At 40.6% G+C, this 12900-nt stretch overlaps 1 long non-coding RNA gene across 1 annotated transcript in view; it reads left to right on the top strand.

The window, feature by feature from the left end:
- The window catches only part of LOC101677789, a 37753-nt gene extending 25696 nt beyond the window's left edge, over positions 1–12057 (top strand). The window contains exon 5 of the long non-coding RNA XR_199991.3: positions 11777–12057. This is a non-coding gene — a long non-coding RNA (uncharacterized LOC101677789). The remainder of the gene's footprint in view (positions 1–11776) is intronic.
- Positions 12058–12900: the final 843 nt, after the last annotated feature.

Genomic DNA, 12900 nt, shown 5'->3' with positions numbered 1-12900 from the left:
CAGGAGCAGTCGGATGGGAGAGAATAGGATCTTAAGCGAGCTCCGTGCTCAGGGCAGGGCTGAATGTGCGAGGTTCAATCTCAGGGTCCTGAGATCATGACCTGAGCCGAAATAAAAAGTTAAATACATAGCCAACGGAACCTGCCCAGGCGCCCCTAAAATGATCTTCAAAATGCACGTTTGGTGCAATTTTCATCGCTTGCAAGTGTGAGATCTAGGAATAGTGACCACATCTGTGTGAAATTTCTTTTCACCTACGATTGCTAATAAGATAGTTCATAGAATAATAATAATAATAGTGTAATAGTTCCCTTTCTTCCTCTCCTCCTCTTTCCCACCCCCTTTTCCTCCTATCTTTCTAGATGGCTTACTTTCCTCAGGTGGGAAACATTTAAGATCAGGCAGTTTTATCTTTGGTGTTCTATAATTTCACATTCATGCCTGTAGGTTTTCTTCATTTTCATTCCTTGGGCTTGGCACTTAACAAGCCCTTTCATTTTGGAACTGCACGTCTCCCTGACGTCTCCCTGACGTCTGTGAGGTCTCTGCTTCTATCAATTCGATGATTTCCTCCCCCACCTCATGTGCTCTCTTCTCTCTGACGCGACTCAACAGTCGCATCAGCCTCACTCTTCGGTAGTTAGCTCTCCTGTTATCTTGTCTCCAACATTTTGTCTCTTTTCCTTTGCTCCACATTCTGAGAGATGCATTTATCTTTATTTCTCAACTTTTCTTTCTTTCTTCTCCCTGTGCAATTATACCTTAAATTCCTAGAAACTCTTCTGGTTCAACAATAGTTCATTCTCCATGGTAGCCTGTTCTTGTTGAATGAATATGATATCTTCCCACATTTCTCTGAGGATACTTATTAGAGATTTTCCCTCTGATTCCCCCCACACACCCCTTATTGGACCTCATTTCTTATTTATTTACTTTCTTTTTTCCTTTTTCTTTTTTTTTTAAATCTTTTTTCTCCCTGCTGAAATATCCCTTAACTTTCTAAAGATGCCAGTCTGTCCCAGTTCAAAGAATGAGAAAGGAAGGAGTTTGACTTGCATCTCTGAGCACGCAGGTTTGACTTCGATTTCTGACTTAGGGTCATAGACAAAGGGTAATAAAGGCTACCAGGATAACTTTCTTCTACAGAACTAAACATTCCGTCTGGTTACTGAGTGTTCTCTAGATAGGTTGTTGGTTTGTTTTTTGTTTTTTGGGTTTTGTTTGGAGTAAACATCACGTTGTTAGTAGTTATGTGTGCTGGGTTGGTTAGGAAGCTTACTCTTGATCATTACACAATCCGTCCCATTCAGGCTCATTTCTTCCTTTCAGTCCAACACCAGAAGCCCTCTGGAGGCCTCCAGCCAGCCTGGAAACTCCTTAGCGTTATCTCGCTCTATACCCATTCTGGGCTGTCTCTTCTCTGCTGGGTTTATAATACAGCATCTCCCATGAACTTTTTGTTTCCAGAAATGTGCAAAATCTCTGGTTCTCTGATGGCTCATGGTTTTGTAGATTTATATCTATTTTTACTCCTTATCGTCTTTGACTATCATTTACTGGGTGTTTGGGAGACAGAAGAAGAAATTTCTTATGGTCAGTAACCTACCCGAAACTAGAATTCAGCTTTCATTTTACGAACCTTCAGGTGTCACTTTATTTCCCAGTTATTCCCTCTCCATGAGCAATAAGTTACCAAGTTATCATACTAGAAATAAAGGGAACCTGAGGTACCTGAGCTCACCTCTTTTAAAAGTTGAGCTGCCTTAACCTTGATCCCTACAACACTCACCTCTCCCTTTGGCGAATACGTTTCCGCCATTGTCTTTTCTAGAAATAGCTATTGAGATAAGTCATTTCAGCTTTTTTCTTCTCTAACACTGTATGCATCCCTCAATCCTCTTTTTTATCTACTCCAAAAAATTTTTCCATTGTAGTCTTTAAGATTCTATCTAATTTTGATCTTTTCCATAGTATATTTAGAACAATCGTGGTCGTGCAAAGAAGAAATGAGTATAGCGTACTTCTGTGAGTATCTCAAAGCAGATGTGTTCTATGTCAACAGTGAGTGTTCTCTGGTCAGTAAAGGGTAAACAGAACCTGTGTTGGAGTGACAGGACAGCTGTCCAGGTATCCTCTACAGAATTCAGTTTTGACACCAGCTGTGGCATTCTGCTCTGCACTGGGCTTTCATCTATTCCCCGTGCATCTGGCTTGGCCCGTACTGGCATTCTCTGATATTCAAAGTGCCTTCTTGTTCCTTTTCTTTCTTTTTCCTTTTCTTTCGTTCCCTCTTTCCCCCACCACTTTGCTTTGAGAATCCAGAAAACAAAAAACAAAAACAAGAACAAAAACAAAAAAACCCACACAAAACAAACAAACAAACAACCTGCCAAGGCTTGCTGAATAGGGAGATCTACTACGAAATCAGATTTAATTTTTTCCTCTTCTTTCCTTCCTTCTTCTCTTTTTCTCACCTCTTCCTGCTCGCTTTCTTCCGAACACCCCCATCCTTTTGTCTTCCCTTCTCCTTCCTCCTCTGAAACGAACTTTCGTCATGTATCAAGACCTCACAAAAGCTGCCAGGTTTCTGATCAGTAGCTTGAATTCTCAACCCAGCTCAGCTGTAATCTGATGTTATCAGGGCCGGCGAAAGTTGATGGCTAGGAGCCAAGGGTTTACAGAACAAATAGGTGTTGAAAACACCCACCTCAGCAGTTTAAACAAGCCAAAGGGGTTTGGAGCCAGTACTAGGCAGCTCCACAGAGGAAACAGAGAAGGAGTTGGGAAATCCCTGGGTTTCTGAAAGAGGCCAAGCTCCCCTCCTTGGGTGCACACTGATTCCAGGCTGAAAAATCTTTCTGGAAACATGGAGGATTTAGTCTTCCTGAAGTGGGTCCCTGTGGATTTGAGAGGTGCGGTCAGTAACTCCAATGCCAGACATGGTTGTGGTAATGCCGGTCTAAAAGTTGCTTGGCCAGGGCGCTTGGGTGGCTCAGTGGGTTAAAGCCTCTCCCTTCGGCTCAGGTTATGATCCCAGGGTCCTGGGATCGAGCCCCACATCGGGCTCTCTGCTCAGCGGGGAGCCTGCTTCCTCCTCTCTCTCTCTGCCTGTCTCTCTGCCTACTTGTGACCTCTGTCTGTCAAATAAATAAATAAAATCTTTGAAAAAAAAAAAAAAGGTTGCTTGGTCAAGATATCTCTTTGGTAACTATTTCAACTGGCTGGACATCATGTGCCCTGGGGCATTTAAGTAGGTCTTGTTAAGGAGAAACATAGCCTGACACCAGCAGAAGAGGTGAGGATAGATTTTAATCAGTACTACACGATTGTGATAGGCAAGGAAGTCCAGTAAGAACTGAACTCAACCACAATTTGTGCAGAGATAACAGGTGTTTTAAAGGGAGAATAGGGAATAGAAAAGGGGTCTCAGATTGGGGAAATGAAAGATTGCAAAAAGCAGGAAGCAGGGTTGGTCCCTGCAAAAGCCACTCAGGCTTGCTCACTGGCACTTATCAAAGTCATACCCCCCCCCAACACACACACACTCCCAGAGGTGCTGTGAGACAGTGGCCCTATCCTTGTGTGCTGGCTGGAACACATAGTACTTTCCCCGGGCAGTCCTGAGTCTTCTCAGGCAGGCACTTTAAGGGGACTAAGGTCATCCTAGGGACGTGGCTTTGAGCTGGTAGAGGGTACTTCTGGTGTTTTGTTCCACTTTTTATAAACCAAGATTTAAGCCTAGTGGAGACAGCACTCACTCAGAGGAGCCTGGCTAAGGGTTGGTCAAGGAGAGAGTCATTGCCAGTGTATCAGGCCTGGTTACCTTACTCAGTTAGAGCTAAGTGGTGGGATTCTGGCTCCAAATTTGAGGCCACAGATAAATAAAGCAGCAGCAACAACAACAACAAGCAACCCTGGGTTTGGGGTTCAAAAGCTTGGCGTGGTTAATATACAGTTGGTCACTAGGGAGAACTTGGGTGAGTGAAGTATTCGGTTCAAACCATGAAGGAAACGGGAAAAGTCCCCTGGAAGCAAATATGCGTTGCTGTCTGCTTACCATCCACAAGACCCTCCCCCCAGAGAGGCATTCTCATTTGTCACAAAACTCCAAAATACAACCCGATGCCCACAGGTGTAAGAAGCCTGCGGGTATGAACCTACAGAGGAAAACAGGTTTGGACAGAAAACAGAGGTGAGGTCTGGGTATTACTCCGAAGCCCCTGGTATTCATTATCCTCGTAAAGAGTCTGTAGTCCAGAGATTAACATTTTATTTTTCCATATGCTTGAATATTTTCGAGTGCTATTAAGGATGCCCACAGAAAACACGGGTCACCGTGACTGCTTTGACGATACTTGCCAGGCCATGCTTTTGAAACCTTGCTTCTATTTTTGTGAGCTAAAATTCTGCAGGTGCTTAGGTGGGTAGATGCAAATGTCACAATGTGAATATGAGCCAATTAACTAACAACTGCATTTTATGAGGTTGCAACCACCTAATTGTTTTGTGTCTGCAGCTAATTATTTCTGGGAGATATTTCTGCATATGGAGAAGGAGTCCGTTATTATAATTGAGTGAACTGTGAAACAAAAGTTGTGCTGTAAGCATATCAAGGGCAGGGATCACATCGTCTCTGTGTTTTAAAAACTTCCCTAAATCACTTTGGGCCCATGGATTCTAAATGAACGTGAACTGCTAATGGCAACACGATTTTGAAGTTTGGAAAACACATCAGATAGCTGGCCTCAATGTATAATATCTGAGATATAAAGCATCAACAGAATTCTGTGTGGTTAGTAATGCTGTTAACTCATCCACTCCTCTTCTTACAGACTCAAAGAATGTTTGAGTTGGAAAGAAACATGGAGGTCATCTATGCAAATGACTTTATCTTGAAATTTGGCAACTAGGGCCCAGATAAGTCATGTGACCACCTAGGACTTGTGATACTGTCCCTGAGCCCATGATGCTTAAATCAGTGCTTCTCCACTGACAGACCCAATAATATCCTGCATCTTTCTGAAGGTATCAGGGTTGCCCAAATCAATGGAAACCATGTCTTTTAAGCCCATGTCTGCCAGGCCTGAGGGGGCTCTGATGAAGTCATTTTATAGCAGGAGGCTCAACTAATCTCATAAACTGGTCTGTCCAAAGTCATGAGGATGCAGTTTTATGCAGATCGATTTTATTTTTGTTATTATTGTGGATGCTCTTTGATATTTTAATGCAAGTTTTTATTGAGCTATGCCCTGAGGCTTTTTAAATTGAGGGTTCAATTATTTCTAAAATCTAATAATTAAGTAAATTAATGAGCCTACTCAAAGATCTGGCAACCTGCACGTAAGGATTAGATACAAGAAGTATTGGCAGGAGGGAGTGTTTCCTCCCCTCTTTAGAGTCAGATCTTGTAAAATGATGTAGACTCTGTTTTTCAGACATAAATTAAATCTGACACAGATCCACAAACATGCCAGGGCACAGATTCCAGTTAGAGATAGAGCTTAGCAGGAGATGGTGGGGAGCAGGACAGACCTGGTCATTTAAGTTGTCTCCCCGTGGCAAAGCAGCTTTGAGTTTCTGGAAGTATGGCCTCCAGGAACACAGAAGAATATTACTGTGGTCATGTCCTTTTGTTTAAAGATAGCAACTGATAAATCGTGATGTGTTCGGAAGAAAGTGACTCCATAATGACTACTCAAAATCCTAAAATGAAACCCAGGTAAAAGAAAACTAGGAATTTTGACTTGGGGAAGACCGCTTCCTGGCAGATGGAATAGATTTCTCAAAATACTTAAAAGAACCAGACTCATTCTGAATGACCCCAGAGAATACATCGAGAGATTCAGCTTGTACCCGCACACACTGTTCCATGTTGTTGCTCCGTTCTTGGGATAACACCCCAGTCCTAACCCTGGCTCTGCTGCTGGGTCTTCTAAATAGAGTCTGAGAGAAGAGGCTGCTTCTTGCTGATTACCAAACAGACAGAAGTTCTATTTAAATTACTTCCCAGGGGCACCTGGCTCAGTGGGTTAAAGCCTTTGCCTTCGGCTCAGGTCATGATCTCAGGGTCCTGGGATGGAGCCCCGCATCGGACTCTCTGCTTGGCAGGGAGCCTGCTTTCCTTCCTCTCTTTCTGCCTGCCTCTCTGCCTATTTGTGATCTCTCCCTCTCTCTGTCAAATAAATAAATAAATAAAGAACATCTAAAAATAAATAAATAAAATAAAATAAATTCCTTCCTAAGTCAGGCTTTGACTTCGGCCCTGGTTCCTGAATTTTGGATTTCGTAGCGTGTGGTCTTCCATCCTTCCCCAGGATGGCTTGATTTCACAACCTCATGCTTACCTCAATGCCTGGCCTTCCAAATAGCATTCATCTCAGGCTCCCCTGACCATTTCTCACCCAGCAACTGATTCTCTGCTGTCAAATTTCTTTCATTAATATCTGGAGATGGCCAGATTCCTGGGCAAGATTTAACATGTTTGTATGGTGTCTTGACATGAGGAGTGCTTATTTGAGAGAATTTTGGTTATAAAGTTTTAAAAAGGGGACACCTGGGTGGCTCAGTCATTAAGCGTCCGCCTTCAGCTCAGGCCATGATCCCAGGGCCCTGGGATCGAGCCCTGGATCGGGCTCCCTGCTCAGTAGGAAGCCTGCTTCTCCCTCTCCCACTCCCCTTGCTTGTGTTCCTGCTCTCACTGTGTCTCTGTCAAATAAGTAAAAAAAAATCTTAAAAAAAAAAAAAGATTAAAAAAAAGATAAAAAAAAAAAAACTGCAGACAACAACAACAAAAATACCCTCCAGCATAATATTTTTAGAGTCTTATCCTCTTGATGGCTCACCACACATCCTCTTGGCATCCTTTCATGACACAGAGGTTCAGAAACAGAGTCAGATGCCTTTGGTCCCACAATGAGTGAAGACAGACCTGGAGTTGGGTGGTGATCTGATGGCAAAGCCCATGTTGTTTCCACTATAATCCCTTCCTCCCACTATTTCACACTCCAGATTATGATTCATTTTTATACAAAGACAGCGCAAACTACAATAGAACTCTTTATGAAGTACGGTCGGGTGTAGTCCAGGTGTGTTCATTATTCACACAGGACATAATTATTAAAACCAGTGTTCCAGGACCGTCGAAAGTTTAAAGCTCTTAAGGTCTTTACTTAATTCCTGATTGAACAAAGGATGTTTTGTCCTCAAGATTCCAGTTGAATACAGCTAATGAGATGGAAAATTTTTCCATAAGCAAACCAAAGGAGGAAGCTTGGAAAGAAGGCTAGAGCCTTGAAAGTGGAGCAAGAAATCCCAAGAAATATATCCAGAGGCACACCAAACTGCTCAAGGAAGGTCTACGGTGTAAGAACTTTCTTTGTAGTTCCTCAGTCACACCAGACGTGCTTCGAATTCTGCTGACACTTGTGATTCCTCCATGGGTTTCGGGGGCTGTGATGAATGGGCTGAGTTGAATGCCCTGCTTGGAGAGAGGGCAGTCCTGGGTGTGGAATGACCAGCCTCTCTAAGAAAGGGACTCCATTGAATTGAGGAAATATCCTAAACGGAAGTGATGAAACTGGAATGTCCTACCCTTCAGGTCAGGTGCATCTCTACCAGCTGTGGGATTGGGGCCATAGTAGTGTTCCTTTAACTTTCTCTGAGTCCCCATTGTTTCACGTGTAAAACAGGACTAACACTATTCATCATATCAGTTTTTATGTCAAATTAAATAAAATTATATTCTATCAAGTGTCCTGAATGAAATACACAGTTCTTAATACACAGTTCCTGTTTTCGACACTGCTGGCCACAGTAACTTATGTCTTTTCTAAATCAATATTCACTGGGGAAAAAGAAGCATGCCATTTTAATTCTTCTCCTTACAGCAATTGAGGATGACATGGCCACATTTTTGGTTTTTAATATTACATCCTTTCTTAGAAGAGAGATGGTGTGATTTTTTTTTTCCTCTTCCATGTTACAGATGCCCTTCTAATGTTATACGAACCCATAGGGAAAAATACTTACCTTGGTGGCTTTCTTCATATCTAACATACCACAGGTGCATAATAAAGATTTGATAAGAAGAATTGTTATTAAGGAAATACTGGTAAAACAAGGTGTTTGTTTAGATTATCTAGATAATTATACCAGTGTATACTTGGCAGGAAAAACTGGCCATTGATTATTTTGTATTAGCAATTGTTCAATTTTATTTTTAAAGTATGATGTTGGGGGGAGGGAAATTCCTGGTAAGAAATCCATGAGCATTAACTTCTGAGGGAAGAGAGTTGCCCTGGGCTGATGACACCATGGTCTGGTAAGCAATGTAACATAAACACAGCAGATTTGACTTACAGTTCCATAATTTAGACAGGTAGACTGTGTATTACTTCTTGGATTAGGGGTATCTGAGTAAAAGTTATCCATTGTGTCATTAGATTACAACAAAAGTAATATCATTCCTACAAATAATGTCAGTGTAAGCAAAAGGCATACTTTTCCGGGCAACAAGTCATCTTCCCAAATTGGATAGATTATCATCTTCCAGTTTTGTTTTTTCTTTCTCTATCTTCCACTACCAAAATGGGAAATCAGATTAGAGTTGCATCAGCCACTGTTTTGTAAACAGAATAATTTTGTGAACTAACCAAATAAAAAATGATTGCTAAATGGATTTTATTAAAATTAAGAAAAAAAGTTTATAAAGCCAAGTCACAAAGTAGAGTAAGATATAGAAAAACATATCTGATAAGAGACTCATTTAGAGACTCTAGAATTTTTTAGAAATTCTACAATTTAAAAGGAAAATGATGGATGAACATTGTTCAATAATTGGGCAGAAGATTCTAACAGTCACTGCACAAAAAAAGATATCCAAATGACCAAAAAATATGAATATGTGCTCCATAGCTCCAATCAACAGGGAAATGCAAATTCAAATGACAGTGCTAGATCACCACATAACCACTAGAACTGTTAAACCAACCATCCAACCACCAGACAAACATCTGACAGGGCCAAAGGATGGAGAGCTTGGTTAGTGGATGGTAGGACAAGCAGAATTCTCATACTCTGATAGTGGGAGTGTTAACTGGGGCCACCAGTTTGGGAAACACTTTGTCGGTATTTACCAGGACTGGACATACACATCTTCCATAACCTTGCCATTCTAATCTTAAAAATTCACCCAACAGATACATGAATACGTTCTCCAAAGGCCATGATCATACCAGAATTATTCATAATAGCTCTCACATTGAAAACAATCCAAGTGACTATCGACAAAGGAATACATAAGATGTGGTAGGTTCATTCATCAATTAAAATTAAGAACAAATTCCTCAATACAAAGACACAGAAGGATTTCCAAACATCATGTTGGCGAAAAGAAGACAGATCCCTCCAAATACATACCATGAATCAATTCATGGAAAGTTTAAGAACAGATAAAACTAATTCAGAGTTAGTCAGAAAAGTGGTTACTTTTGAGGGCCTAATGACTGAGTAAATTAAAAAGGGAGATTTCTAGAGAGCTGGTCATGTTCTATACCTATGCTTCTTGTGTATATGGATCTCTTTGGAAATCTTGTTGAAATGCAGATTCTGATTGAATTAGTCTAGGTGTGACCCAAGAGTCTGCATTTCTAACAAGCTTTGAATAATGCCAAGGCTGCTGGTATGTAGATCACACTCCTTGTAGCTAAGTTTGATATCTTTTGAATGATGAATACACAGCTTTACTTGTAAAGTTTCATGAAACTGTGTTTACGTTTTATGCATTTTCCTATATATTTATTATACTTCAATTAAAAGGTCTACTCAAAATGAATGCCTCTTGGAATGGAGAAGCAAAGTGAAATGTTTAGGCACATTTTTGTAGGTGATGGAGATGGGAATCAGCAGACTTGTCCACACACTACTGCTGGAGTAAATGACCTCAAACACTTTGAATCTTTCTGCCCCTTTACTCAGAGTTCAAATTCTGAGGATAAAAGTGCTCCGTTGGCCAAAATTACATGTACCTGCCCTTCCTCTAAGGGTGAGTGGAGCGTCTGATTAACATAGTCTCATCAGGCTCTGTGGAAAGTGGGTGAAGTATTTCCCAGAAAGCATTTGGCCCATGTTCTCAGAAGCTGATTGGACAGTTGTTGAGAGGGCAGGCGGCCTTTTCTCTGGAGGTTGGCTTCTAAGTCTACAGGGAGTCCATTTTTTTTCTTTCTCCTCTTTCTCATTGCTCCAATAACTTTTCCAAACTTACTCCTTTTTTTGAGCCCAATTCTCTCTGTGTGTGTGTGTGTGTGTGTGTGTGTGTGTATACACATGCGTGTGTGGGATGGCAGGGCTGGAGCAGCCACAGGCCAACATTTATACAGAACAGTAAAATCCATGGGGTTGCTCCTGCTTCCTTGGTTCACTCCGGGATGGTTTAATACTTGCAAGAGCCATTCTGGAAAGAGCTTAGGAGATAAAAACAAGTAAATAATATCTATACTAGAGGCAATAAGAATTTTTCATTATTTTTATGATTGGTTCCAAAGGCAAGTGTCAGGTCTGGGGTGAACACAGATTACTAGCGGGTCATTTTCTTTCTTCAGTACTCTTGAGGAAGCAGGTTGCAGCTAGAGTTGTGTTGAGTTTCTCATAACTCTTGGGTAACAACGAATCTGGTTGTTAACCTATGCTGTTAGCTATCCCAGAAGTTATTAATTTGGGCTAGTGGTCAACTCCCTATTTCCCACCCCTTAGGAAACTCAGAAAAGTGTTTTGGATCCATCTGGGTAGAAAACACAGCATAGACATAAGATCATTATCATCCGTGACACATTCAGGTCATGTTTCTTCCACATTTTGTTAGTTCCAATGAACCAGAGACAGCTAATAAGTGATTTCCATTGGATAATTTTATTTTTTCTGTTTCAAGTTTCAAGTTGCCTGTCTGGATTTCATTAGCATTGCAATGATTTACCCAAGAGGGCTTTGTTTCTTAACTTGATTGAGAAAGGGACATTGGGAAAGTGGCTGCCTTTGTGGGAAAGGAGAGCTTTTTTTTGTTTGTTTGTTTTGTTTAACCCCATGTGATTGTATGTGGTGTGGAAGAAGTTTGAGCAGTTTAATTTTCATTTGAAATTGACTTTCTTTTATCTTCCTCAAACTATGGTTTGTGTAAATGTTATAAACATATCTACTCATCAGACACCAAAGTCATCAGCATTTTATTACCAAGGGAAAATTACTCCTATAAATGCAAAAATATTTAAGGGACATATTTGAAAAGTATCTGAAATTCCACTGGAAAAGAGGAAAAATTGATTTTTGGAAACATTTTTAAAAAATTTTGCTTGTTTATATATTTCTGCTTGGTTTGATCTTTAGATTTACTATTTAGCTTATTTTGTCACATTCTTTTTCTTCTTTGTTTTGTGATAGTGATTTCACAGGTGTAATTAGTTAAAAATAAGAGCAAGTTATTTCATCAGGCTGGTAGAAAATGACATAAATATAGTATAAAAAGGTCTTGGGGCACCTGGTGGCTCAATCAGTTAAGCATATGCCTTAAGCTCAGGTCATGATCCTGGGTCCTGGGACTGAGCCCCGCCTCAGGCTCCTTGCTCAGTGGGGAGTCTGCTGGAGATTTTTTCTTTCTGCCCCTTCCCCACTCATGCTTGCTCTTTTTCTCTCAAATAAATAAATAAAATCTTTTTTAAATGGTCTTATTATTCTTTGAATTTATCTATACATTTTGCTAACTAGTGTCACTTTTTTTTTTTTTAAGAGAACTCTTTGACGAGACAAAGTGGTTCATCTTCAAGTGGCACTAGTATCTCCATCTTCTCTTCAACTTCTCTGTGGATTTGTCCTCTCCTCAGAAGACTGAAGCCATGTTGGTTGGGTGTCCACAGTCTTGTACCCTGAAATTCCAAACCTGGAATGGATGGATCTCAATTCAGTGGGATTTGGTGTTGTGAAGTTTGTTTCTTACTTTTTTTTTAAATTTTTAAAAAGATTATTTATTTATTTATTTGACAGAGAAAGAGAGAGATCACAAGCAGGCAGGCAGAGAGAGAGAAGGGGAAGCAGGCTCCCCGCTGAGCAGAGAGCCTGATGCAGGGCTTGATCCCAGGACCCTGAGATCATGACCTGAGCTGAAGGCAGAGGCTTAACCCTCTGAGCCACCCAGGTGCCCCATGAAGTTAGTTTTCTTAATTAACCCTAGCATATCCCCAGGTGGGGGACTATGGTTCATTTGTCAAGGGGCTATTCAAGTCTTTTGCCCATTTCTTAAATTGGACAAGTTTTCCTTTAATTGATTCAAAGGATATTCAAATGGCAAACAATTTATCAAGAGGTACTCAGTAGCCTCACTTAATAACCCTAAGTAGTGAACAGATTCAGGGAAGTCATGTTGTGGTCAACTTAACCTATTTAAATTAGTTACATGACCAGCTGCAGAACCACCTCAGGGTGAGAAAGTGTAGGCTTTGTGGTTTTAGCTCAGCCAGCAAGGACTTGCAGAGACATTGAGGGCCCAAAGCAGCCTGTCTTGCCCCACAAATATGAATCAAGAAAGTATTAAAAAAAAAACTCAGCCAATGAAAATTATTCATTACATATACTTTAAAAAAGTTATTTTTCAAAATATTTAAACTATCTATAAAATTAAAAGATAAGATGCCTATGAAAATGAGATATAAATAACACCTTTTTCATGAAGCTGAATATCTTGAATTTGCTTTTGGACAATTTAATCACATCTTATTAAATATTTTGAAAATAAAACAATCTACAATTCTGCCAGTTGATGTCCACCTTGTGACCAATGGGGATAAAAAGCATTAACACCCTTTGTAGTAGGCAGGATACTAAAATGGATGCCAAGATTCTGGCCCTAGAGTATGT

Source organism: Mustela putorius, unplaced genomic scaffold, assembly GCF_011764305.1.
Source record: "Mustela putorius furo isolate JIRA1106 unplaced genomic scaffold, ASM1176430v1.1 tig00003972_pilon_pilon_pilon, whole genome shotgun sequence".
NCBI lineage: Eukaryota > Metazoa > Chordata > Mammalia > Carnivora > Mustelidae > Mustela > Mustela putorius.
This window is presented reverse-complemented; position numbering and strand designations above follow the sequence as displayed.